This window comes from Polypterus senegalus, chromosome 7, assembly GCF_016835505.1.
Source record: "Polypterus senegalus isolate Bchr_013 chromosome 7, ASM1683550v1, whole genome shotgun sequence".
Classification (NCBI taxonomy): Eukaryota; Metazoa; Chordata; class Cladistia; order Polypteriformes; family Polypteridae; genus Polypterus; species Polypterus senegalus.
Genome location: NC_053160.1, coordinates 171,672,953 through 171,700,332, shown reverse-complemented (window position 1 = coordinate 171,700,332; position 27,380 = coordinate 171,672,953).

The window sequence follows — 27,380 nt, the reverse complement described above, 5'->3', positions numbered from 1 at the left end:
TTACAGAAGATATCCTTCCTGATGTAGCCCTCCCCATTTATCCAGGCTTGGGACAGGCATGAAGAACAACACTGCTTTGTGTATCCCCCCGTGGCTGAGTTAAAAACAAAGTAGAAACTAATTAACATAAATCTGTCCATCAGCTAATTGTAGAACCATAGCCATATTGTAGAAAAGGACTCAAACAAGCTAGATACAGTCAGAGGATTGGACACCTCGGCCAGCAATCCACCCCCCCAATTGGTCATTCTAAAGCTGAGTCAGCACTGGACCAGCCAATTTGAAGAAAGGTCCCTTCTAACCAATGATTTCAGTGCTCCTGTATCTGAGATGACTTTTCTATTCTATTTTTCTTAATTTGGGATTGGAAGAAATGTGAAAACTCTCTATACCACTGTTACCTGTAACCTCTCACCGGTGTCACTGTTTGTATTGTACCCTGTGTATCCAACCCTCGAGACCTCTGTGGTGGGCTGCTCGTTTACTGGTACTGCCTTTACTTTCAAACCTTTATTTCAACCCAGTTTATTACCAATAGATGGTTTCTCAAAGGTGTCATCTTGCACCTTTAAAAGACAGCAGCTGGACAAGGAATGGGCCTAATCTAGCTTCTTGGTTTTGCTGGTAATAATTAAGGCAAGGCATTGACTTTTAAGCTTCCATCAAAAACCTTTACAAACAAATATATGTTACAAAGAATTATACAACCTGGGAGGATTACAACAGATTGGCCTTCATAGCATTATATTTAGCCCAAAAAAGACGAGTCAGAATTTTTTTCAACAATACAAAAAATGTTATTACGTGTAATAGGAACATTTAACTACCAAGCCATCAACATAAATACAGGAGTAGAAGTATGCCTCATGTCCACTGCTGCACTGATGCATATTTAGTACACATCCTTTGTAGGCAATGTTTTGAAGCATTCACCAACACTCGGCCCAACATCACAATTAGGACAGTAGAAGCATGTTTCTTTGCACAATTTTCTCATATTATTTTTTCAGTTGCTTATGGGTAGAATGTCAGTACCTGAATCCCATGATCAACATGCCTGTTTTGTTCTGTAGGCTTTGTAATTTCCACATTTCCCCTCACACAAATGTAAATACATTGTTAAAACAGAAATGTTTTCATGTTTTATTAATAATGGACAAAATGTAGACATGAAGTGTATAAAATGTAAAGCCTGAAGTCCAAATAAACATTTTCACAAAAAGTACAAGTATAACAAAACAAGTGCACTTTTATTCAAGAATTTAACCAAAGAAAAAGAAAGCAGGTTATGGTAGGCTGTTGATACGACATTGCGGGGTGCAATGGTAAGAAGTGCTGACTCCCAATCAAGAGGTCGCGGGATCGTTATTTGCTGCTTCCCAAATTTACTGTTTTAGGTAGTGATTAAGCTGTTTTGAGAATGTTATGTTATAGCAGAAGTAGTATGTTTTTAGGTGGATTCAATACAAACCATGCTTATCTTGCACAGCGAAACAGTGTCCAGGTAAGCAAAATGGATCCATTTGTTCATGCTAAGAAAGTCAAGTTACACCACCATCAGTCAAGGACCCCTATTATGACACTCATAGACAAACATAAAATGGTCTGAACACCCACACACCAAATGCCATTTGTCATCTTCTTTTCCAAATCATTTAGCTTCATTTTTTCCTTAAACCAAACACCACAAGTTTAACACTGGTAAAAGGTTTTTTGAAGATGACTGGGAGATGCATTACAAACGCTGATAAATCAAGTCATGAACAAAAGATGAACTCTTCAGAACACTAAATGAGTTTTTCAAATTAGAATATTTAGTTTTAATTATAGTAAGAATGGAACTGCAAAAAATCATTCACCAACAAATTCTTATTCAATAACCAGAGCCAAAACACTAAGACATAAACAAAAAGCAAGATGTAAACCCTGAATACTAAACTTTCAGTGTGCACTAATTCACTGGATGAATCAGTATCTTGGACAAATCAGCTCCCATTACTGCACTGTAATTTATCGGAATGTATCAGCAGGGCAGACCATAGCAACCAGGCAAGATACCATAGAAACCACATTGGCCTACAATGGCTTCCATCCTTTTGATGTGAAGGAGATAAAATTTAACAAAAACAAAAATTAAAACCTTTCTCAAGTAAGGAAATACAATTCATATCTGCATATGCAAATAAAGTTTTATAAAATTTACAAAAGTAAACATTAACGTTAAACTAAAAAAATTATTCAAAGCTCAAAATGTTCCGAACTAGAGAGTTCCTAAGCACAATGACTCAAAACGCCCACTAGAAGGGTGAAAGCGTCAAACCGCATCTTATCATAAAAAGGGGAGACACAAAATCTTTATAAATTAAACCTTTATTTTTACAAAAATACTCTGTAACAAAATTACGCTCCAAGGAGCACAAGATAGAAATGGAATTGTTTGATATGGCAAATTAAATACTGAGGCAAACAAGTCTCAATACACAAGTAAAAAAAACATAAGGGCCAAAAATCCAGAAAGCTCATAAGAAAGCAAAAAAATCACAAAATACACTCACCAGTCCAGCACATTCAATGAACCGCAAGGGCCTGTGGGTTTTTCTCAGCCTTCAAAGGTCAGTTGGTGAGCAGATGGCCCTGCCACCCACAAAGCACATGGTACATAGAAAATTATTCTTTGACATAGAGAATTTAAATTAACAAAAATGTTAGCATAAAAAATTTACAAAATAGATTTAAAGAGATATTTGAACCTCAGCCTTTGGTGAATTCGGGTTGTAACAAAACTCAAACATTTTTTTACACTAACAAGACAAGTTTCCCAGTTTTCAATATATTTTCTTTTTTTTAACAGATTTTTCTTTGTTTGCTCCTTTCTGTATAAAAAGGCAGCCCCATGCATGTTTTGCACTTCTAATAACCACACAGTAAAGCTGACCAAGCTGACTTACTTCTGCTTTTTTTTCTCTCCTGTGTATTCTCCATCCAAAATCTGATTTAGACATTCTTTACTGATTTAATTTTTTGTATATCTGAACCTTGAAAATTGTTCTGGACATGTAATGCCAATATCTCAAAATAAGGTCACTTTTTGAAAATTGTTCCTAGCACTGTACGTACCGAGCAGACTTTAATGTCAAATTCAGTTTTCATGAATAGTGCCTGCTGGTGTTATTTTTTTCAGGAACCAAAGAAGTCTTTTGGGAAGGTCAAGCAATTAGATGTAATTTAACGGGTCAAAAAACAGGTTAACTTCCTGTTATGATTTGATGAAGGTTTCTAAACTGAGAGCTCTAGATATTAGCCAATAATGAAGGATTCTCATTGAAGTACAGTATATATTCTTCCATGAGCTTATTAACATTTATACTGACAGAATTGATTGGACATTGAAATACAGTAATAAGTTAATATATATTAAAATATCAATGAAATAAGGAGTATCAGTGCAAAGATTTTTTTGTGACTGATGGACAGAAATCCTATCCAAAGCTGACTCCTGACTTGCAGCTGATGCATTTACAATGACCTTGAACTGAATTAAGCAAGTTTAAATATCTTTATAATTAGCAGAGTACATATAAATGTGTAGCTTCATTAATATTTCTTTTACAAAAATATAAAAATGAATGCCATGTGTTATGGTCTTACAGGTATTTCTATATATATTTTTTTAGTTATGTGTTTTATTTTTGTCAGTTTCTATGTATCTCTGCTTAGCCTTCCTTGTTCCCTGTGTTTTGTGGGTGGTTCCTTGAGAGGCGGGGCCACCTACTTATCACTATCAAAGAGAAGCCCTCAGCAATATAAAGACTGTGTGTGAGTCATTTGAATGCACTTGGTGAGTTCTCTTGTAATTCTTGTTTAGTATTGGTATCTTGAATTTTTGACTTTTTTACTCTTATTGGAAATGTGTTTGCTTTGGGATTGTCTATTTCAGGCCTTGTTGAGGCTTTTTCAAAACTTTATGTTAAAGTACTTGCAAGTTTATGACACTAGATGTCCTGCACACCAACCATTTAAGGGTTTGCAGTGAAAATGAGACTTTATTTTCTGCTTTATACACAAAGAATTAGACATTAAGAAAACAAATATGCTGCAAAAGAGGAAGAATTTCACCTGTTAGGTGTGACATTTTAAATAAATTATTTTGAGTATCCAATAAAACAGCATTTTTGCCTTCATTCTCCCAAATATTTGCATTTGATTTAGATTCAGAGACTAATGGTGGGTGTATATATTTGCAACAACTTGGTGCCCCTACCAGGGTTGGATCCCACCTTGAGTCTAATTGCTGGCAGGATAGAGAATAAGCAGTTATGGCAAATAGATAGATGGATAGATAAATGTAAGGATTGATGTACCAATACTTCTGGAAAGCACGGCACTTCATATACAGAGTCATCTAAATTATTGAATAGGATTTTAGGTGTAAGGTCTCTGTAAGGAAAAAAAAGAAACTTTGCCTTATAAGTAATTTTTCTTCTTTAGAATGTAATATACAGTATTGTGTGGGAGATGCTTTAAACTTTTCCACTGACAGATTTCAGGTAAATGGCCGAGACCCCAAAGAGCTGTTGAACTGAACAGGAGTGAAATGTATTTTGGGAAGCTAAAAGTTAAAGCAGGACCTTGGAATATTTTGTATAGCTAGTCTGTTTGCAGCTTAGTGTGACTTTTAATTCTCATCTGAAATAAACTTTGCCTGTGATAATATCTTAGTAATGTTCCAATATTGTAAAAATCTGTACAGAGAAAGAAATGAAGGTGCTGACTTTGGGTGAGGTTGCTGGAGAGAGTGACTGCCTTATATTAGAACTGTCTTCAAAAACCATCTCAGCTCAGTTTTTAGTTCACTTGGTGTTTTGTCACCATTCTGACACATGAGAGAAGCCATAGATATCTAAATCTGCTTAGCCACTGGACACTTTCCAAGGAGCTCTCTCTCTTTGGCAAGAAATCTTTCTTTTCACTTTTTGATTAAGGATATATACTGTATAATATGTAACTGCCATAGGGGAAATGTCATTTGCGGCTGAATGAGGACTGCTTTACTGTATGGAGCCAATCAGGTTGTATAATTCTTTGGATTGCTTATTTTTGCTGCTATTGGTTATTATACAGATATTTATAATTTTAAGTAAAAGCTAAAACTCAATGTCACTGTCATGTGAAGCCCTCTATTGGTTGTAAACTAGGTTGATGTAAAGGAATGAAAACAAACCCCAGCTCCAGTCAGCGAGCAGCCTGACATTACTGGTCCCTGGAGTTGAATGTGTGTGCTGCAATAGCTGGTCTTGACGTTTCTTCCTATTACCCATTCAAATAAGAACCAAAAGAATTTATTTAGTCCCTGTCATTTTAGAAGGTTATAATAGGTGATCTGTTTACAAGATAAAACACATACCAGTTTAATAACTAGTAATGTGATGACTATTTATATCTTTAAAAACACTAGTGCTGCAATACTTAGAGTTTATATCAGTAACTGTTGAATTATACCACTCACCATATTACTGTATGATTAGTTTACACTTGATTTGGCCTTGTATTGCTTCCCTGGGTTGGAGCTAGTGTGTATTTTATAACATGAATATTTCTGCTTAACTAAGAATTCTCTTAAAAATAAAGGTGCCAGAGTGGTTCTTTAGAGTGATTCCATAGGGGAACCATTTTTAGTTTGTAAAAGACTCATCCACATGAAGGTTCAAGAAACAAGCTCCCTATAAAACAAAACCATGAATAAATGGTGGCAGATTTGTGAAATAGTAATGGATCGTAATTTTAAAAAGACTCTTGATGCATACGTAAACTAAAACCATTTAGTCCAGGTTTTCTTAACCTGTTAGTATACTATGAGGTAGTGCACCATACATTAAAGATTTCAATTTTTTTCGACATATTAGGAAGTTTATCAAAGCACAGTGAACCAATTTCAAATGCAAAGCAATAGTTTGACAAGGAACCACACAACCCAGTAAAAAAAACATAAAATGGCACTAAGGAACCAGGATTTTTACTTTAGGGCAGCACGGTGGCACAGTGGTAGTGCTGCTGCCTCGCAGTTAGGAGACCCGGGTTCGCTTCCCGGGTCCTCCCTGCGGGAGTTTGCATGTTCTCCCGTGTCTGCGTGGGTTTCCTCTGGGCGCTCCGGTTTCCTCCCACAATCCAAAGACATGCTGGTTAGGTGGATTGGCGATTCTAAATTGGCCCTAGTGTGTGCTTGGTGTTTGTGTGTGTCCTGCAGTGGGTTGGCACCCTGCCCAGGATTGGTTCCTGTCTTGTCCTGCCTTTTGGGCTATTTCCTTTAACCGGTAGTGGTACTTTACCTTTGACTCATGCAGCTGCGGAGTCTGATTTATTCAACTTTACTTTTATAATAATTTTTCAGTATAATGTTACTTTGATTTGATTTGTTTTTGATGGTTCTTTAATGTACATAATATAAAAATATAAACATTGTCTTGCGGTTTACTCCTCAAATATCCATTCCTACAGTATATCTGAGTATAAGAGAAAGTCTAGGGGAGATGACGCCCGATTTTTAGGAGTGTATATACTATTTGGAAAAAGTGAGGATAAAACATGTATACTTTTTACAACTTCCTACACAAACATCACTATTTCTTTGCTTCGAGGGTAAGGTATAATATGCAGCAGGGGGCCAAATATACTGTCTTGGGCCTCCATGCTGCCACTTACCTATTTGGAGAATTTCTTCCAAATGAATGGCAATCTTATTCCTTTGTGCCCAGAGATTCAAATTCCATTTGGCATATGGAGGTAACAGAGTAGCATGGGAGAAGGATATTAAAGATGACAGATTGGAGTCTTATTTCTGTAGTACTTTTATCATTTCTATTTTTTAGTTTTATATTTGGGGTGGCACAGAGGTTTATTATTGATCCATTTATATAAAATGGGCAAATACAGATACATTCAATACATTGAAACCTTATTTGCAAAGCTCAACAAACAGACACTTCAATTATAAAAAATGTAACAAATAAGAATTCATTTACTTGAAATGGATCCAGGATTCATTGAAATTAGGTTAGCAAGATTTATGAAAATACTGTTAAATGATAACTGCAAAAACATAAGCAAATCCCAAATTTGCCTAGGGTATTTATTTATTTATAGATACAAAATTATACAAATGTTCCAGTTAACTATGTTCATTTTGAAAATGATTCAGATGTGCTAAAACATTTTAAAAATACATGAAACATACTATCATTTATTAATTTTAAGGATGCTAATGAAATCTCATATTTTAATGTGGGGCATGCAAGTGCTTCATTTCTAATCAATCCATCCATTATTGAATACATTTAATCCAGCTGAGGGCTACAAAGCATATCACAGCAGCATAAGGTCATCTTGGCTATTTACTTTCTTTAATATTTTTTCTGTCTACAATTTAGATTTTGTATATTTCTTAAATTTTTATTTATTTGTTGGTTTTAGTACACTGGTAAGCGTTGACGTCTCTCATTATTTAAAAATCTGTCTAATGTGTCACGTTTCACATTTGTATCCAGCAGGCTTCATGTGAATTTTCTTCCTTCTGTTTTGTTAGTCCTAAGTCAAAATACAAAAGAAAGCCAATTCTCTTTAAGATATGCATGGAGCATTTCAATGGCCAGTATTCTCATGAATAAATGCAATAGCTTTTTCCTTTCATCTTGACTGCGTCCACTTGTATAAAATAGGCAAAAAGTAGAGATCAGTACATTGAAACCTTATTTGTAAGGTTATAAAATCCTGCACCAACTCTGCTAACCAAGATTGGGCTGCAGTCCTACACTAGTCAGAAAGGCTGAAAATCCATTATTTAGATGTGCATAAACAGACATCCAGTGGAATAAAGAAAACTTACAGTAGCAGTCATATATATATATATATATATATATAGTGATACCCAGGCACATACAGCTACCCTAACCCTGACACAGACACACAGTTTCTTTACAGTTGGGGGGTATTTTTCTCTACTCCCCTCAGCTCAACACAGTACAGCAAACCACCAACAGAGTCCCTTTGCCGCCCCTTCAGTGCTCCACACAGGCTTTGTCCTCTTCCTCCCGACTCTGATCATTGGATGCTGGCAACTGGCTCCCTTTTTATAGGGCACTTGGAAGGACACCAGGTACCTAACAAGCTTTTTCCGGCAGCACTTCCGGGTGTGGCAGATGTGCTACCAAATAGGACCCTGCAAATGTTTGTGTGCCCCCTGGCCCTGCTGGAAACCATGGGGGGTGCCCTCTGTTGGCCCAGGGGAGAAACTGTCCTGGAAGTGCTCTCTCCCCTGGTCCTTCCATAATCAGGGCATCCCAACCGGGTAAGAGCCCCGACCTCCACAATATGTATATACTAGCTGCGTAAGCCTGTGCTGTAAAAAGCCTGGGTCCTAGAAACTATTGAAGTCATCAGAAACAAAATTGAAATGTACAGATGCCATGTAATTGAAAGGAACTACTCTGGGCGTCTCTCTCCTGGGAGAGACTCGTTTTGCAGACATACTTGCATCGCTTGTGCATTAGCGGTGGGAGAAAAAGTAAAAGGGATACCGTTTTGCCGATGTTAGCGGCTAAGCGACTTTGTCTTTTTCCGAGGTTTCGTTTTGCTGATGTGCTGGCGCCACTTGTGTTATTAGCGGCTAAGAAAGTTTTCTGTTTCCTCTGAGATGGAGCCCTTACCCCAACTCCACCCCTCACTTCCGGGCTAGATAGATACGGACACTTCCACACTTAGACTTTTATATATAAGAGCCACACAATGCCAGAGAAATTCATTTATTGCTTCATCAAACAACCCTCAATACTCCAGAATCACAAAGCCAAACAGGATTTTTTTGTTGATTTATTAAAAATAAATAATTGAACTGTCCCCATTGACACAAGTATTCAGATCCCTTACTCATTATATCATTGAAGCCCCTTTGGAAGTGATTACAGCCTGGGGTTTTCTTGTTTATGACATGTCAAGCTTCACACACCTGGATTTGGGGATTTTCTGCCATTCTTCTCTGCAAATCCTCTCAAGGTCTGTCAGGTTGGATGGTGACCCTCAATGGACAGTTACAGTATTTTGAGCTTTCTCCATAGATGTTCAATCAGGTCCAAATTTGGCCTCTGAATGGACATAATTCTCACATTCTCACTGCTTTGTTGACTTTGCTTTGTTCTTAGGGTTATTGTCCTGTTGGAAGGTGAACATTCAGCCCAGTCTGAGGTTGAGGGCACTCTGGAAAAGGTCTTCATTAAGTATATCTTTATACTTTGGTCATGATTGTGGGAAGATGAATGGAGCAGTCTCCCAGTACCTGCCTCTGAAAAACAACCCTCCAGTGTGATGCTCCCACCATCATTCTTCACCACTGGGATGATATTCACAAGTGATGAGTGGTTCCTGGTTGTCTCCAGTTGAAGCCAAATAGCTCTCTTGTGGTTTCAGACCACAGAATCTTGTTTATCATAGTCTGAGAGTTCTTTAAGATGCATTTTTGGAAACTTCAAGCTTTAATGAGTTCTCTGAGTCATAGGCCATAAAGCTCAGATAAATGGAATGTTGTAATGGTGGTTGTCCTTCTGGAAGTTTTCTCCAGTTTGACACAGGTTCTCTGGAGCTAAGCCAAAGTAACCATCATCTTTCCAAGGCCCTTTTCCATTTGATTGCTCAGTTTGGCCAGGCAGACAGCTCAAGGAAGATTCGTGGTTGTTCCAGTCTTATTCCATTTAAGAACTGGAGATCAATGTACTCATGGGAACCTTAAATGCTGCAGGAACTTTTTATAGCCTTCCCAGTTCTGTGCCTTGGCACAATCTTGTCCCTAAGCTGGTTTTTGTTTATCTGGGGGACCTTTTATAGACAGGTGTGTGCCCTTTCTAATAATGTACAGTCCACTGAACTGAGCACAGGTGGACCCAAAACAAGGCATGGAAACATCTTATTAATGACTATAAAAATACCCATGCTTCACAGCAGCGAAGTACTGCCTTAAAATTTTTATTAAGAAGAGAGTTAAACCTTTTTAAACTGAGGGAAAATATACCAATATTATTTGTTAAGGATCTCTTTGTATACCACATTGTCAGTTCGGCCCTCTTGTTGTAATATGACCAAGCTGTGCGCTGAGCTTACTCTTGAGCATGTAACATACAGATGGCCATGTGAAAAGTAATTTTGTCTCAAATCTCACAGCTTGGATTGCTGTTGTCATAATCGGTTTGAGTTTCATGGTTTGTTTCAATTACGACAGTATTTGCAGGACTTGTGTTGAAATTACATTTGGCATCTGTCAAGCATTGTAAGCACACAACCGGTTTCATCGATAACTTCACATCCAGCTTTTGAGAGTTTAAACGTTCATACACATCAATGTGTCCACTACTGAAATCGTCACCTTTGAATCTAAGATGTTTAAGAGGCATTGGCGGTTGTCCAAAGGTGTAAAATATTTGGCCATTTCGGTACACTTGAAAGCGACAACCGAACAATTCAGCGGCAGCCATCAACTCACATGCAGATGCATAGGTGAAGGGCTTAAGCATTTCACTCTTACAGTGTTCTTGTGTAGTATAATTGTCTCCTGTACCGTCATCAGTCCACACCTTTAACCTGTCCCAGTCATTCAATACATAAGACACAATGTTCCTCCGGATATCAAGAGTGAGCCTGATATGGCTGTGCAATATGTAACAAAGAGAATGGAAAAGGCAGGTGCCATCTCCGGGCATGGAAACCACTTGGTAAGTGGCAGTTCTTTGATCGATGGTGATTACCTTGATAGACATGTTAATGGGGGTACGGTTGGAATGATAAAGGAAATGGGTACCTGAACAATGTAAAGTAAGTCTAAAATACCTACACAATAACTATAATCGTAATAAATGAACAATAAAACAGCGGAGAAGCCGTGGATTAAATAAAAAGGCTTTAGTTATCAGCAGGGAGACGTGAATACCGTGGTGAAGCAAGGAAGGGAATGTAGAGACTGGAGCGACAGACGGCCTTATATAGGCAGGCAGCCAACAACGTGGGAGGCATTGGGATGGGGGACCCAACACCGCCTCACACGGTGACCGAGCTGCAGTCTATGAACGTATATATGTATGTAAGTAGGATTCAGTTAGCGTTGGGAACCCGCGTACCAAATTTCTTGAAGATGGGCCCATAAGTAACAAAGACCGTTGAAAAGTTCAATATGGCGGCCGACAGTGGCATCATACCACCGAAATAAGTGCCAAATTTCAGTCTTCTACCTACACGGGAAGTTGGAGAATTAGTGACGTTGGAAACTTCAATATGGCGGCTGACAGTGGTGTCACACCACCGAAATAAGTATGTACATTGGTTTCGGTTAGCGCAGGGAAGCCGCCTACCAAATTTCATGAAGATGGGGCCATGAATAAGAATGTTCAACATGGTGGATGTTGTTGACCGTTATGACAGTTATGCATTTAATTTCGAAATGAAACCTGCTTAACTTTTGTAAGTAAGCTGTAAGGAATGAGCCTGCCAAATTTCAGCCTTCTACCTACACGGGAAGTTGGAGAATTAGTGACGTTGGAAAGTTCAATATGGCCACTGACAGTGGTGCCATACCACCGAAATAAGTATGTACATTTGTTTTGGTTAGCACAGGGAAGCCGCCTACCAAATTTTGTGAAGATGGGGCCATGAATAAGAAAGTTCAACATGGCAGACATTGTTGACCGTTATGACCGTTACGCGTAGAATTTCGAAATGAAACCTGCTTAACTTTTGTAAGTAAGCTGTAAGGAATGAGCCTGCCAAATTTCAGCCTTCTACCTACACGGAACGTTGGAGAATTAGTGATGTTTGGAAAATTCACTATTGCGGCCGACAGTGGCGTCATACTATCGAAATAAATACATACATCGGTTTCGGTTAGCACAGGGAGGCCGCCTACCAAATTTCGTGAAGATGGGGCCATAAATAAGAAAGTTCAACATGGCGGACGTTGTCGACCGCTATCGACCGTTATGACCGTTACCTGTAGAATTTCGAAATGAAACCTGCTTAACTTTTGCAAGTGAGCTGTAAGGAATGAGCCTGCCAAATTTCAGCCTTCTACCTACACGGGAAGTTGGAGAATTAGTGATGAGTCAGTGAGCCAGTCAGTCAGTGAGGGCTTTGCCTTTTATTAGTATAGATAATATACCCAGAATATACAGTACAAATGTGAGTATTAGCAAAATAATATCAATACAACCTGTATAATAGGTTACCAGGTGGCTCTCTGTCTTAGTATATTGATTAGTTTATTGATTAGTCTATGGTCCAACATGGTCTGGCAAGGCCCTTGTCTGGAATTACCTTCTATATGAATGGAGCAACTGAGAGATGTTTTGTGCCTTATCCGATCTAATAGGATGAAAAATGTACTTGAGCATCATTAGTAGATATGAACAACTGTGACGAGAACAGGCCAATGGACAAGCATGTCCAGCTTGTTCACTTAGATTTTCCAAAATAACATCAACTTCAGAACTGAAGGTTCCTAAAGTGCTGCTGTCCATCACAATATTTTGTAATTTATTTCATGTGTCTATGGTCTTTTGTGCCCTACTTTGTTCTTAGTATTAACCATTTTAAATTAATATTCCTAAAGAAAATCAGGCATTAGAACTTCCAAGAACTGATTTCCATAGAATTAATAACAGGTCAATATAAATAAAAGGTGACAGAGAGACATCTAGCCAAATTAAAGAGTAAAAGCTGAGTTCTCTTAAACAAAAATCCCCCAAGAGCACAAATTGCCAAACTCTTTTCATGTTCTACAGCTGTCATCTGGAAAGCGAGGCCATACAGTAGATTGTTTGTTTTCTTTGTTTCAACAAACTGACTAGTTAAGATATTTGTGAAATGTAGTTTAAGCAGTTTTAATTTTTGCTTAGGGCTACATGATCTCTTTGGCATGAGCATCTTTTTCCTTTGTACTTTTTTTACAGTTTGTTCTGATAGGAAAAACTCTGTAAATATGCAAAACATCAGAGGTACTCACCCTAGCAAAAAAATCCATATATATTTTATTCTCTTGTTCATTGATCTGTGAATTTTCTACTTTAGAATAGTGTTTAATATTCTTTATAATTTGCAGTCATGGAAGAAGCAAAGGTTTTATCTTATTTAATAATAACTGAGAATAAATTTTCCAAATCTTTCTCAGTTCACTGAGCTTAAGTTCAGATAAATGGTATTATTTGGGGGCACTTTTGAAAATTCATATAGGTTAAGGACAGTACTTTTACAAAATAAAGACCTAGTGGGTCTTTAACCTTCTACATAAATTAAAACCATAACAGATGATATCTGGAATCACCACTAAATTGGCTATATACTAAAGCTGTTATTAGCATTGTTTTAATAAAGTAATTGTTAGGGTATGACTGGCAAACTTTGAGTCTTGATGGTCTGGCTCAATCTGTGATTCATTTATTTTGAGGCAAAGCAGCTTTGGCAGATAAGACCGTGTTGTATGGGGTGGCTGGATTGCTGGTAAGGTAACTGGCTGAGTGTTTCATATTGCCTGTGCTATTCATTGTTAACAGCAATCACGTATATGTGCCAGGTGATGGTAACTACTCGCTCAGACGATGGTGCCTTACCCCTTTTCTGGACCACTAGAGTGTGGAAGAGAGGAGCTATATTGCTGCACAAGGTCTTGCACTCTCAGTTGCGATACACAACCAGATACACATGAATGTAGGTGGAAGGGTTTTGACTGGTCAGGAAGGAGCTGTTCTACCAGCCAATGAAGTCCTGCAGCATCATGATTTCATATGTACAAGGTTGATTAGCACGTACCACACATGGATGTTTCAGAAATATGTATAGTTTTATAAATCTATTTTATTTTTGTCCTCTGCATATTTTCACTCTCTCGTCAACACAAAATTTTATAAATGAAGCCCCTAGTCCCTTACTAAAGCAATAATAAGCCTGTAACCATGAGGTGTAGGAGGTAAAATTTCAATGGCAGGAATAAGCAGACATACTGAAGATGGCAGATGGGAGAGAATATGCTGTACTTTAACTAGGGGGCTGGGGGACCGATTCGACTCACACCCAGGCCTAAATACCCTTCTTTTGCCGTAAAGTGTGCATGGAAAAATCATTAATGTAATGGCAGATTATTTAATTCAAATACATTTTCAAACTCCTCTACCATTTAGGTTCCCTGAACAGTTCTGCCATAAATGCGGAAAAGATGTTTTATCCTACATCCTTTATTGGCTCTTTTTCTTTGTTTTTCTTTAGATCTGCTTCTTTTAGGGGCCAGATCTTCGGTGTCCTTTTTATAAAATAAGGACACAATATGTCCCAGGAGCTCAACTTCAGTAAAACCTCTGCTAGCCTCCAGGTGGAAATACCCTGATCTTGTCACCTCTCTACTTGGGTCTATTAATTTCTTTAATATGATCTCTTTGTAGTTATCTGAAGTGATAATTAACAGTGCCTCACTCAAGCAAGGTTCTTGAATTGTTGACCACTGCAATTGTCCCCTTTCATTTTATTAGTCTATATAGTAGCCTCTAAATGTTTCTTTCTTTTTCACTCTTGGTTACTTTTTCTTATTCTGGAGAGCTTGAATGGTTCCCTGAAAATATGGGTTATGAGTGCTAAACATTTTGTGTCTCCTTCAGTATTATAGTAGTGCACAGGTGAGGAGATCTACCAGTAAGTATTATATAATTTAAACTGAGCCGACTGGCACTCCATCCAGGGTTGCTTCCTTCAAAGCAGATTAAGTAAATACCATAAATAAATAAAATGAATGTATTTATTTATGAAGGCAGGGTGGTAGTCCAGCGTTGGATTGTTGCCTCCTATATCTTGCGATTAAGTTTCAGTTCCCTACATATGACCACTGTTTGCTTCACACAAGCACTTTCTGATAGTGTTTGCATTATTTTTGATCAAAATGCTGTGATTCAAAAGCACATAAAACAGTGAAAATGAGTGAGGGCCTAAAAGGCCTCTCACAATACCAGGCCAGAGCCTTCACTGGCCTGCCTAAAGACAGGCTCACCCCAGGCAGCCCTGAGCCACAGGCATCAGGCAGGCTTCCCCAGCCTATGCACACCCAAATTAGGCTCCGTATTTTATAGTTTGAAAATGGCTTTTCAATGGCCACAATATAAAAAAAATAGAAAACCAACAAAAAAACTCTTTAAAAGTCTAATTACAAATGAATGGACACAATACCTTTGATCAATAACAGGTATGGAGAGTCCAGAAATCTCACACTGAAAGGGTCATAATAATCCACAAAACGCAATCCACCATCCAACTATCCTGAAGCTGCTGCTTTAATGGCAACTTGAGGTTGCATTCACAACACGCAAGGGACAAAGGAGAACAATAAAACATGCATAGATAATCTAAAATATAACAAAATTAATAAACATCTTATTAAATATAATAACAAAACAAATCCAAAAATATAAGCAACATCATAATGTGAAAAATAATTTGTGTTTTGATTATCTTATATGATTTTTATGTATTTTGGGTGCTAAATTAAAAATGAAAACCATTTTTGTCCATTGTGTTACATTTTTTCACGAAACACATTTTAGCTGTCAATGAGTTGTTTTTTTTTTGTTGTTTGTTTTTGTTTTCACACTGTAATTAATTAAATAACAATATTCTAATGATAATTCATTTCAATTTTAGATTTTCCAGTATTAATCTTTGTTTAAAGCAAAACTGTTATTTTATTTTATAATAAATTCAGAATATAGCTGGAATTAAACAATCCTAGCAACAGGCAGCAGAGTGTGAAGTTGTTTGTATGAAAATGTGCTATGTAAATAAATGTTGTTGTTGTAGTTGTTAGAAGCCCATGTTTTCTCTATCAGTGTAGCAACAGAGCCAAGAACCTCCACTGGCTACAGAAGGAATGGCCACTAGCAAAAAATCCCCAGGTTGGTGCCACAAACATCAGACCTAACTCTGTGACTCCAGATAAAGTGATAAAGCTACCACCACATCATATCAAGCTTGGTTTAATGAAGCAGTTTGTCAAAGCCTTGTCAAAAGATGGAGCCTGTTGTACGTATTTCTCTCCAAGGTTTCTGGGTTTGTCAGAAGCTAAATTAGAATAGGGAATTGTTACCAAATCTCATATAAGAAAGCTAATTTCTGATACAGAATTTGGTGGTGCAATGAATGACCTGGGACGAGAGGCATTGGTATCACTCAAAAAAGTAATTTGCAAGTTTTTAGGTAATGATAAAGATCCAAGTTATGAAGAAATTGTTGCCAATTTGCCAAATTGGAATTTACAGTATATACTCACTTTAAGTCGGGTCTTGATACCTGAAAATCGATCATAAAATCAGACCCTGACTTATATGCCTGTTCAAAAATGCTTAAATTTTTGTTTTTCTTACATTTTCGTGCCTCCTGCAATCTCACATCAGTATCTCAGATACATCGAATTTTGTTGCAGCAGCACAGTTATCAATTTCTTTTGCTACTTCAATGATGTTTAATTTAAAACCAGCTTCATATTTTCTTCTGATAAAACACTCCATTGTAGATAAGGGATGCTGTTACGATAAAGGTGTATGTGGGTGTGAGATATGAAAAACAAAACAATGCCAACGTCACTTTGGAATAGTTTGGTTATTACCGTGTGGTCACGTAGGCACAATAGCATATCATAATCTCTTTGACCAATAGTATGAGTTTTCCGCATTCGACTTATATGACCGATATTATAAAATACCAGAAATTATACGGTAAAATCAAGTCCCGACTTATCTGTGGGAGAACTTATCCACAAGTATATACGGTAGATTGCAACATGAATCTCAAAGTGCGCTTTTTGGATTCACATTTTGAATTTTTCCTTAAAAAATCTGATGAGTGAATAGCAGCGTGAAACTTGCCACAAGACCCACTGTGTCAAATCATCTAAGAGAAGCCTAAAAAAATGATAAAACTACATTTACAGTATATTAGACAGAATGCCCAGTACTGGATAGGTGGTCTTTGAAATGACAGGACTGATTTTGGGTTTAGAGTTCAGTTTGGCATAATGACTTTCTTCTCCTGGGGCCTCATGTATAAACAGAAATGTTGCGTAAGAACTTTTCCAAGTTCAAATCGCGATGTATAAAACCTACACTTGGCGTAAGGCCACACACTTTTCCACGGTACCTCATGGCTTGTCTTTTCACAGAAGGCTGCGCTTAAGGGCGATTTATATTCATTTGCATATTCAAAGAGGCGTAATTCTGGGAGGAGTTGGGGCGTTACATAAAGCGCGTGCACGAGCGTTAGTTTTCACGCTGATCGGGATTTATGTAGCAGAAGAACGTGGAAGTTGGAGTACGCACAGATTCCTGCATCTGGATTTTTCTGTGCGTAAGCACATTTCGGCTTTTGTGCTTACGCCATGTTATAGTGCGAGTTCTACGCACGGCGTTATACATGAGGCCCCTGGTCCTTTCATAAAATTTCACTTGCCTCTTCAATAAAATGTAATACTTTTAAAGAAATACAACAAAGAAACACACAAACACAGAAAAAAAGGGATGAGGTACCTGAAATATTCCCCTGTGTAATTAAAAAGAATGTTGGAAAATAAATTAGACCATAAAGGTTGTTAAAATCAAAGAGACTTTTGCTCCTGGTGCTGAAAGCAGAGCGTTATAAATAATTGTGATGCCCCTTGCCTACTGACCCCATCACTTTTCAAGCTCTGGGCATCTTGTATTTCATGACAGAGGCCCCAGTGACAGAAAGAGTAGCTCAGATACTCCAATCACGGTTCTTTGTAGTGAAAAACAAAATAATCCATCCATCCATCCATCCATTATCCAACCTGCTATATCCCAACTACAGGGTCACGGGGGTCTGCTGGAGCCAATCCCAGCCAACACAGAGTGTAAGGCAGGACACAAATGCCAGGTGGGGTGCCAGACCAGCGCAGAAAAAAAAAAAGATTTTTTATTAAATTAGGTGCCTTAAAATGTCAAAGGATTACCTATACAAAAGTGTAGGCTCACACAAAGAAAAAAAGAAAATTAAAAACTCTTAAACATCCAGCCAAACTTTATAATAATTTTTCTCACCACTTACGCTTGAGCTACTAACTCAGAAGTCAAATATAACTCAGTAGTCCACTACCACACCTGAGATTAGTTCCATACCTCCATTTCTTCAGAGTATTTGGAGCCCAACCACCAAGCACTGACCGTTATCTTTAATTTACAAACCTTGTGTCTGCACAAGTGCTTTGTCCCTGATTAGTTCCCTGCCTCATTTATCTCTGCTGACTTGAACACCCACTAGAAAAGCTCATTCACGCAATCTACAGATCACTTGCCCACCACCCTTTCTTCTCTTCATTGTCAATTGGGACATGGTCAGCAAAATTCTCTCCTCCCTGCTCTCTTTCCCATGTGTTCAGCAGGCCAGAAAAGAACAATACAGACTCCAAACAGATTTCTCTAGTAGACTATCTGATAAGACTCCTCAAAGAGACTAAGACTCGGGCTCAAAATGTGACTATGACTACTCCTTACTGTGTCACTTTCAGGCATTAGACACTTCTTCCTGAAAATGCTTAACAACTCCCAATTGTTCTAGTTTCCCTTTTTCAAGCACGACCCACCAGTATGCTGCTAGTACCACATGCTCCTCACCAGTACACATCACTCCTTTCCTGTGCATCCACATTGTTTTTTTTCTTGGCAGGGTTCTATTTGACTCTGCTTTCCCCTTTTGTATTATTAATGTGTAGCCTTTGTCAGAATGCCTCAAATCTCACAGACTTACCACTGTTTATAAGGTATCAAAGTATATAACTTCTCCCCACCTTCTCTTCTACATTTATAACCTGTAAACGCTGGCCAGGACACAGACAGACGGACAACATAGTTTCACCCAACACACTGTTTATTTACACTATATATTTACAATTCTACCATGCAGCTCACACCCCAGTGCCTCTTGCACCGATCTCCCAAAGTCCAGGGCTCACAGTTCTGTGCCTTTCTTCTGGCCGCCTCCAGTCCTCTCCCCAGCTCTGTCTTGCTACCTCCCGACATCCACCAATGACTGGAGGGAGGCAGCCCCTCTTATAGGAACCCGGATGGGCTCCAGCTGCTTCCCGGCAATTAGTCTTGGCCACACCCCTGTGTGGCAGAAGTGCCGGCTGCGCACCCGGAAGCCGTCTGGGTGTCCCCTGTCATCTTCCCCCCGGCACTTCCTGGTGTGGCGGAAGTACCGGGCTCCCGGGATGATAAGGCACTGGGGCGCCGCCTGGCGGTGGCCACGGGTCCCTACAGGGCTGGGCTTCCAAGCCCTCTACCCGAGGCCCCCAACCTAACCAGGACGGACGCCCCCTCGCGGTCTGGAGGGGGCACAAGCCCTCATCTCGTCTTAGGCAATTACATAGATCAAAAGATAAGCAGGAGTTAAGTTACACTTTAAATAATGTATTATTGGTAATATTCATAAAATATTAATAATAAGCAAAGTATATGTGAATATTGGAAACCATACAACCTTATAAATGCTGATGTGTGGTTTCAGGCAGCACACAGACTTTTTTGTTACCTAAGATGTATTCCAGTTAAGGCATTATTTTTGGTCAGCTTTCTTCTGGACAGGTTGCATGCCCGTCTCAATATGGCTACTGAGCTGTGCTCTTCATTGTGTTGTTCTTTTCATGGAAATGTTGTGAAAGATGCTCCTTCATGGTGATGGTGTTAGAGAGAAAGGTAGTGGTAAAAGCAGGCAAATAGACTCTCTGTCCAAACCCTACAGCCAATAGGGTGTTGTGGTACTTCTGATTTAAAATCAAACAGGAAACTTTAGACCAATAGAATTTTGGTGTGGCACAATGGTTTCACACCTGCCCCCAGTACCATTTGTTAAGGTGAAACTTGCCAGCTAGGTAGATGGCCTCCATGCAGGAGTTGATTGTAAGAGAGTCTTGTAGAGAATCAATTTCCAAACTGGTGTTCGAATATTCCCTCAACCCTGTTCTGAAATTCACTATCCTGACTTAGTCTCTATGGGTAAACATGAATGCTTCTCACTCTAGAAACACTAATTGCTTTGTCTAAGTTACAAATAAGGGCATTCAAAATATCGATCAACTTATATACAAAATTTCACACCACAACACAACTGTATCAGTGGAACACATTTACTCTTTGTGCCGGCAATTACTCAACACCATTTCCCTGCTGAAACACGCCACCGTGTCAACTTGCAGCCTGCACCATCCAACATTTCATGTAAGTGCATGTGCAAACTACACAAATATATCAACTTCTTAACAGCGCTGTGACACAATCTGTCACAATAACCCATCTTTATTTCGGTCACTTTCCAGAGGTACGGTGTCCATTCATTTCTTGTGTTGCTCCACCTCCAGTTTTGTTATGGTCTTGTACCACAGTCATTTGCCTCTATCAGGTTTACTAATATCTAACTTTACCTCTTTAGGGCAGTGGTACAGCTGTCAGGGGCTTAGTGATATCTGTTACTGGCACCTGCCACTCTAAGGCAGTTACCAGAATTATCCAGTTCTGTCGTTGCTCCTCCAAGTTAGTTTGCAGTCCTCTGCTGCTCTTTTACACTCCAGTCATGTATTTATGTATTTAACTTTGTCAGAATGCTGTGCATTAATACATTTTTTATCTAAAAAGAATGCTAACCTTTTTACATTAATACTTTCTTAATGCAAATACATCCTTACAACATTAAAAGAGGTCAGCAAAATCATCTTAGATTGATATAAGAATAAAAGAGCATGAAAATGCTTGCATAAGTATCATTCTAAATTTCATTAATTTTTTAGACTTCTTAAGACTGCATTATTCAGCAAACATAACCCATTTAGCAATTAGTTTTATTATTAATATTCAGGGTAGCAGTATTTTTCTTATATAATGAGCAATGAGTTGCACAAGTGACTACTTCATTCATTACTGCATAGCTTATTTTTCGATGATTAAGGAGTTACTCCAAACGTTTCAATCTGACCATTTTTTTCCTGTCGCTGAATCCACCCACTGTACTTCTACATCAGTGCAAAAAAGTAACAAGTAATAAAAAACAATATAACATGCTGTGGAATCTTGTTCCTCAGTCTGCTTAATTTCCTTGAAACTTTATTTTACGGACTTCGTTGGGATATGCTGAACATTCCATGTCTATAAAAAGTATGAACCCCTTGAAAGTTTTTACATTTTATTGTTATAACACGTTGAATTAGACTGGAGTTAATTTGGATTTTTTGACAGTGATAGACAGAAAGAGAATATTTAATGTCAACATTGAAACTAATCACAGTAAAGTCTTAGACAGCGCAACTAGGTGCTGCGAGCAGAGTGAAGTGAATGGCACTCCAAAGAGTGTCCCTGTTGTTCTGCGTAGGAGCAGGGATGTGGAACAGACCTTCCAGGGATTCAAGTAGCACTGTGTTGGCATATGGGATGACAGAGGTCTGGCTGTGCAAGTCCCAGACGATGCCAGTCAAAGTAGATTGAATGGGAGTCAGGAGAAGTGGTTGTAGTTATCATTGTCTCCACCAGTTGGAAGACCCACTAGGGTGAGCTGGGGAGACATGTAGTGAAAGATGTGCTGAGCTAGCTGAGGAATAACATAATGCCAGTGTGGTTTTATCTGGATTTGCACAATGTTTTTAAATATATTTCTACCCTTACAGGTCTTCCAATGTCTGCTGCAGAGAAGCATCCATAAAGCATGATACTACCAAGACCATGCCTTTAGGTGCTATGTGTTCCCCCAGTACACTGGGTGGTGGTATTCCTCTGGTATGGCCCCTGTCTTCTTGGGTGTTGCCTAGGGGAGCTGCTGGGAGCAGGCTCACCTGTTACAGAGAGGTTCCACTAAATCCAAAAGTGCTTGCAGGTGGCAGTCCTGTTGTAACGGAAGTACTCCAGGATTCAGAATGAAAAGCAGTCCCTCCGCTTTGGAGGAGAGTAGCGGTGGAAAAGGAAAGAAGAGGAACTGTGACTGATTTACCAGGTGATACCAGCCTATAAAGGGTATTTTGTTTAATAAAAATATTTTTCTTTGAACTCAGGACTGTGAGATGTGGTTGTGTCTGGGTGCTAGTGACCTATAGGGGGTGCTCTTGCACCCAATGTGTTTTACTGTTAAAACCTAAAATCTAGACTTTTAACTCCTTTTAAAAGTTCCATTTAGAAATGTTGTTGTGATTGTGGGTCTTGTCCACAAAAGTAAAACTGCATCGTCACTCCAAAATGGTTCAGCTGTTGGGAATGACTTTGGCATATCACCAAGGTTTGTCTCTACCTACATTGAAGGCTACACTCCATGTCAGTGATTCAATGGAAGTGATGGGTTGACTGTTGACCAACTCAAAAATTGCATGTAAATCAATAACAGCTATGACTATGTTTCTGAAATGCTGTGCTTACAACATTTAAAATGTGTTTAAAATACTGGCTCCATCAAGTTGCATGGATTTCCCTGGGGTTTCATAATAGGAGGGCCAACACTATAAGAACGATGCATTACTCCAAAACAGCTAAGTGGATGTTCATTAAATTTTTTTCATGTATATTACATTTAACTCAATTTAACATTTAGAGTTTTTAGAGTTTCAGAAGTTTCATCAAGAATAGGGGTTCAATTTGCGAAACAACACAAAAACTGTTAGTTTTGCCGACTTACATGCCGTATTAGTGAATCAATTACTCAACAAGCTATCCTGTTTATTAATGTGTGATATAACATCAATTTGTGAAACCACAGTAAACCAGAAAACACAAAGAAGTAGGGTCCGGGGTTCTAATCCAGCAAGGAATTACTGCATTTATGGAATCCAATCAATCATACACAAAAAGAACAAACTCACAACTCATCTTAAAACTCATCTTAAAACTCATCTTAAAAATGTTAGGAAATTAAGGCGCTTTCTAAATAAACAGGATTGTGAGAAATTAATTCATGCATTTATCTCTAGTAGGATTGACTACTGCAATGCGGTGTTCACTGGCTGTTCAAACTGTTCTTTATACAGCCTCCAGTTAATCCAAAATGCCGCTGCAAGAATTATTACAAGAACAAGAAAATATGAACACATAACCCCAGTTCTTAAATCTTTACACTGGCTCCCGGTTAAGTTTAGGGCTGATTTCAAAATCCTCCTTTTAACATATAAAGCATTAAATGGCCAAGGTCCGGCTTACTTGTCTGAACTTATCATGACTTACAAACCTGAGCGCACATTAAGATCTCAAGATGCCGGTCTGCTTAGGATTCCAAGGATTAATAAAATAACAGTGGGAGGTCGAGCTTTTAGTTACAGGGCCCCTAAACTGTGGAATGGTCTGCCTGCTTCTATAAAAGATGCCCCTTCGGTCTCAGCCTTTAAATCCCGGTTGAAGACTCACTACTTCAGTTTAGCATATCCTGACTAGAGCTGCTGATTAACTGTACATACAGCATGTCTGTTGTTAGTCATTAGCACTATAACATAAGTAACATGATAATTATATTTGAATACTAACCCTCACCTCTTCTGTTTCTTTTCTCGGTACCCAAATGTGGCAATTGGTGCCACGGCCCACTTGCCAAGTTGTTTGCCTGCCTATGGTAAAGTCATCCCTGATGGAGGATCACAGGAATCATGGGAAAGAGGGGTCCTTTCATCGGAGCAACGTTTCAGCCGTGGCATGGCCAAATGGGGAGGCAGCTAGATGGATGAGGTCTCCAGGACTCTAAAAATATCCAAACCTAATTATGTCATATCATCTACTGTTAAACCGTACTTCTAAAATTTTTATTATTATGCTGTATTAAGGAATTGTTCTGTTCTGTGTATTGTATTGTATTGACCCCCTACTTTTGACACCCACTGCACGCCCAACCTACCTGGAAAGGGGTCTCTTTGAACTGCCTTTCCGAGGTTTCTTCCATTTTCCCTACAAGGTTTTTTGGGAGTTTTTCCTTGTCTTCTCAGAGAGTCAAGGCTGGGGGGCTGTCAAAAGGCAGGGCCTGTTAAAGCCCATTGCGGCACTTCCTGTGTGATTTTGGGCTATACAAAAATAAACTGTAATGTAATGTATGAGAGCAGAGACATGTAGATGACAGATGGGACACCCAGCCAGCAATGACAGAAGGGTTAACATTTAACACACACATAAATATTTGCTTTGTAACCTTAACCTATGATACAGGTATATTCTGGTAAGGCCAAGTGCTGAAAAGATACTCAAGCCAGGAAGCACTTTTTTTTGCAAAAAATTGTGGGACACTGGAACAAACTACTGAGACATGGAGTTGAAGCAGATATCTTCACAACCTTTAAGAAGAATCTGGATGAGATGCTGGGACAGCTTAACTATTAACTAAACAAATGAGTTTGATGGACTGAATGGTCTCCTCTCCTTTGTCAAATTTCTTTGGCTAGTATATAATAAAAATAATACAAAATAAAAAATATGCACACTGTAAATGTTTCTACTGCTGTCTCTGACCCATACAGTAAAGTAAATGCATTTTTTCTTCTCTCTTGTCTCAAAGTAGATCAGAAAGCATTCATTCCACATGTCTGAATTTGCATTTTGCCTCTGACAAGTGGCTTGTATTTCAGTCCATTTGTCTGCTATATTCATCTGCTCTCATTCTTTTGTAAGTGCTTTCCCTTATGGTACTATTCCATATTCCTTCACTGTGACATAATATCTTGTTTGCCACTCCTTCTACAGATAACTACATTTGGGAAAGTGGCACCTGTAGAGCTATTTTATGACAGTACACTACCACTCGTAGGTACAATAGTGCACATTACAAAGTTGTCTAAATCATTTTTCTTCCATCTTAAAAATGTTGGGAAATTAAGGCACTTTCTAAATAAGCAGGATTCTGAGAAATTAATTCAAGCATTTATTTATAGTAGGATTGACTACTGCAATGTGGTGTTCACTGGATGTTCAAACTGTTCTTTATACAGCTTCCAATTAATCTAAAATTCTGCTGTAAGAATTATTACAAACAAGAAAATACAAACACATAACTCTAGTTCTTAAATCCCTACACTGGCTTCTGGTTAGGTATAGGGCAGATTTCAAAATCCTCCTTTTAACATTGTCACAAAAGCCACAAAGAGCCATAGCAAGGTTTGGGGCAGCCACCCATATATTTGGTTTCCTGGCTGCAAATTGTAGTTTTAAATGATAGCACTGCTGTGCAGAAAAACAAGTCCAAAACAGAACTGAGGGAATAGGGAAAAGGTGGAGGCATTTAAAGGGGGAAACAGGAAGTGAGATCAAAGGGGTCGGGCTCATGAAGGTCTTCAGCCGTAGGTTCGAGCCCGGACGTGATGTTACAGGGGCCGGACCCGGCAAGGTCTTTTTCCATTGGCTCGGTCCCGGAAGTGACATCAAGAGGGCCAGGTGGGATTTCCCATGAATGGTCTGCAGGAAAGGGAGAAAAAGAGTCAGTGCACTCTGCCACATCCTGGTATGACTCGGAACTGCCCTTACTCATTACTTCCCATGCGCACGTGTGTGACAACATATAAAGCAATAAATGGCCAAGGTCCGGCTTACTTATCTGAGCTTATCATGACTTACAAACCAGAACGCACATTAAGATCTCAAGATGCCAGTCTGCTTATGATTCCAAGGATTAATAAAATAACAGTGGGAGGTCAAGCTTTTAGTTACAGGGTCCCCTAAACTGTGGAATGGTCTGCCTGCTACTATAAGAGATACCCCTTCAGTCCCAGCTTTCAAATCCCAGCTGAAAACTAACTATTTCAATTTAGCACACCCTGACTAGAGCTGCTGATTAACTTTACAGATTGCATCTTTGTTGTTGGTCATTAGTACTAAAACATGAGTAATATAATTTAGTTAGAATTTGTTACTAACTTTCACCTATTTTGTTTCTCTTCTATGTACGCAAATGTGGCACTTGGTGCCACTGCCCACCTGTTTTTTTGCCTGCCTAAGGTAAAGTAATCTCTGATGGAGGATTGCGGGAATTATTGGGTAGAGGGATCTTTTCATCGGATTGGTTGTCTCAGCTGTGGAATGGCCAATAGGGGGAGGCAGCTTGATAGCTGATGTCTCCAGGACTCTAAAGTAATCCAAATCATCTTGGTGAAGCACCCACCCTCCTCTCGACCTGGGCATTGAATGTCTTCCACATTTCTTGTCCTTCCTTGAAAACTCAAAAACTCAAAACCTCAAAAACTTGTGTACGAGACAAACTTTTATCACTGTCACTGGTTTTATCATTTCATAAGTTTCTGTGGCCCTTTTGTTCAATTTTTTGAGAAATTTGACGTTGATTCGCTGTTCGATTTTTTCACCCGACATTATAATGGCAATTTGTGCAGCGATTGTTGTGCAAATGCTGACTTGGCTATTCACAGGATATACCTAGCTGGTTGGCGTTTTGAGAATGCGTGGAGGAGGGAATACAGTTCTATGATTCCCATTCGGCAGACCTCCAGACGGTTTTCCAGGAAAGTTATTTTTATGTCTCGCCTCATATACTGCAGTAAAAGTTCATAATATTTTTAATTGTACACTGTAATAGGCGGCATGAGTTGGAAGGATGTGGGTGGACGTGTAATCTGAACAGATTTATTAGTGTTACCTTATCAGGTCGGGAGGCCGTTAAAATACATGGATGGGAAAGACTGCTTCCCTGGGCTATGTGCTTCCGCAACACCATAGGTGCCAACATCCCTCTGGTGTACTTCCTGTTTGGACACCCGCAGGGCTGAATGGGAGTTGTAGTTTTGGTGGGCATCCCTGTTAGTGTCTTCAGGTGCTGCTAGGGGGAGCTACTGATTCTCCTATACTGTGGAGGTTCCACCTAACCGATAAGTGCTTCCTGGATATGATGTGATAGCACCAGAAGTACTCCGGGGTCCAGTTTAAAGGAAGCTGCTCCGCTTCACTGGAGGAGTCAGAGTCAAGAGAGTAGTCAGATCGAGTTCACCTGGGAGGAGTGGAGAAGGGGAGAGTCATATTGCTGGAACTGTGGAAAACACTAAGCTATTTTTGCAATAAATCTCTTTATTGAAATCTGAAACTGTGTCTGTGCTGTTGTGTCAGGGGTTTGGGGTGCTGCAACTCTCCTAGTGGGCTACAACACTCTAAAGCAGTCTTACAGGTTTATTTTTTAAATATGCTGGATGCAGAGACTAAATGTATGAAATAGAAAATAAAAGTACTCCATAAAATTCATTATTTTCTGGTAATGTAAATTTTAAGTGCACTCAAAGGAAAAGAACTGATAAAGCATTGGCATAAATAAGGGACAGAAGAGAGAAGAGTGTAATTTTTTTAAAGCCTATCTTATTCAGTCACAAA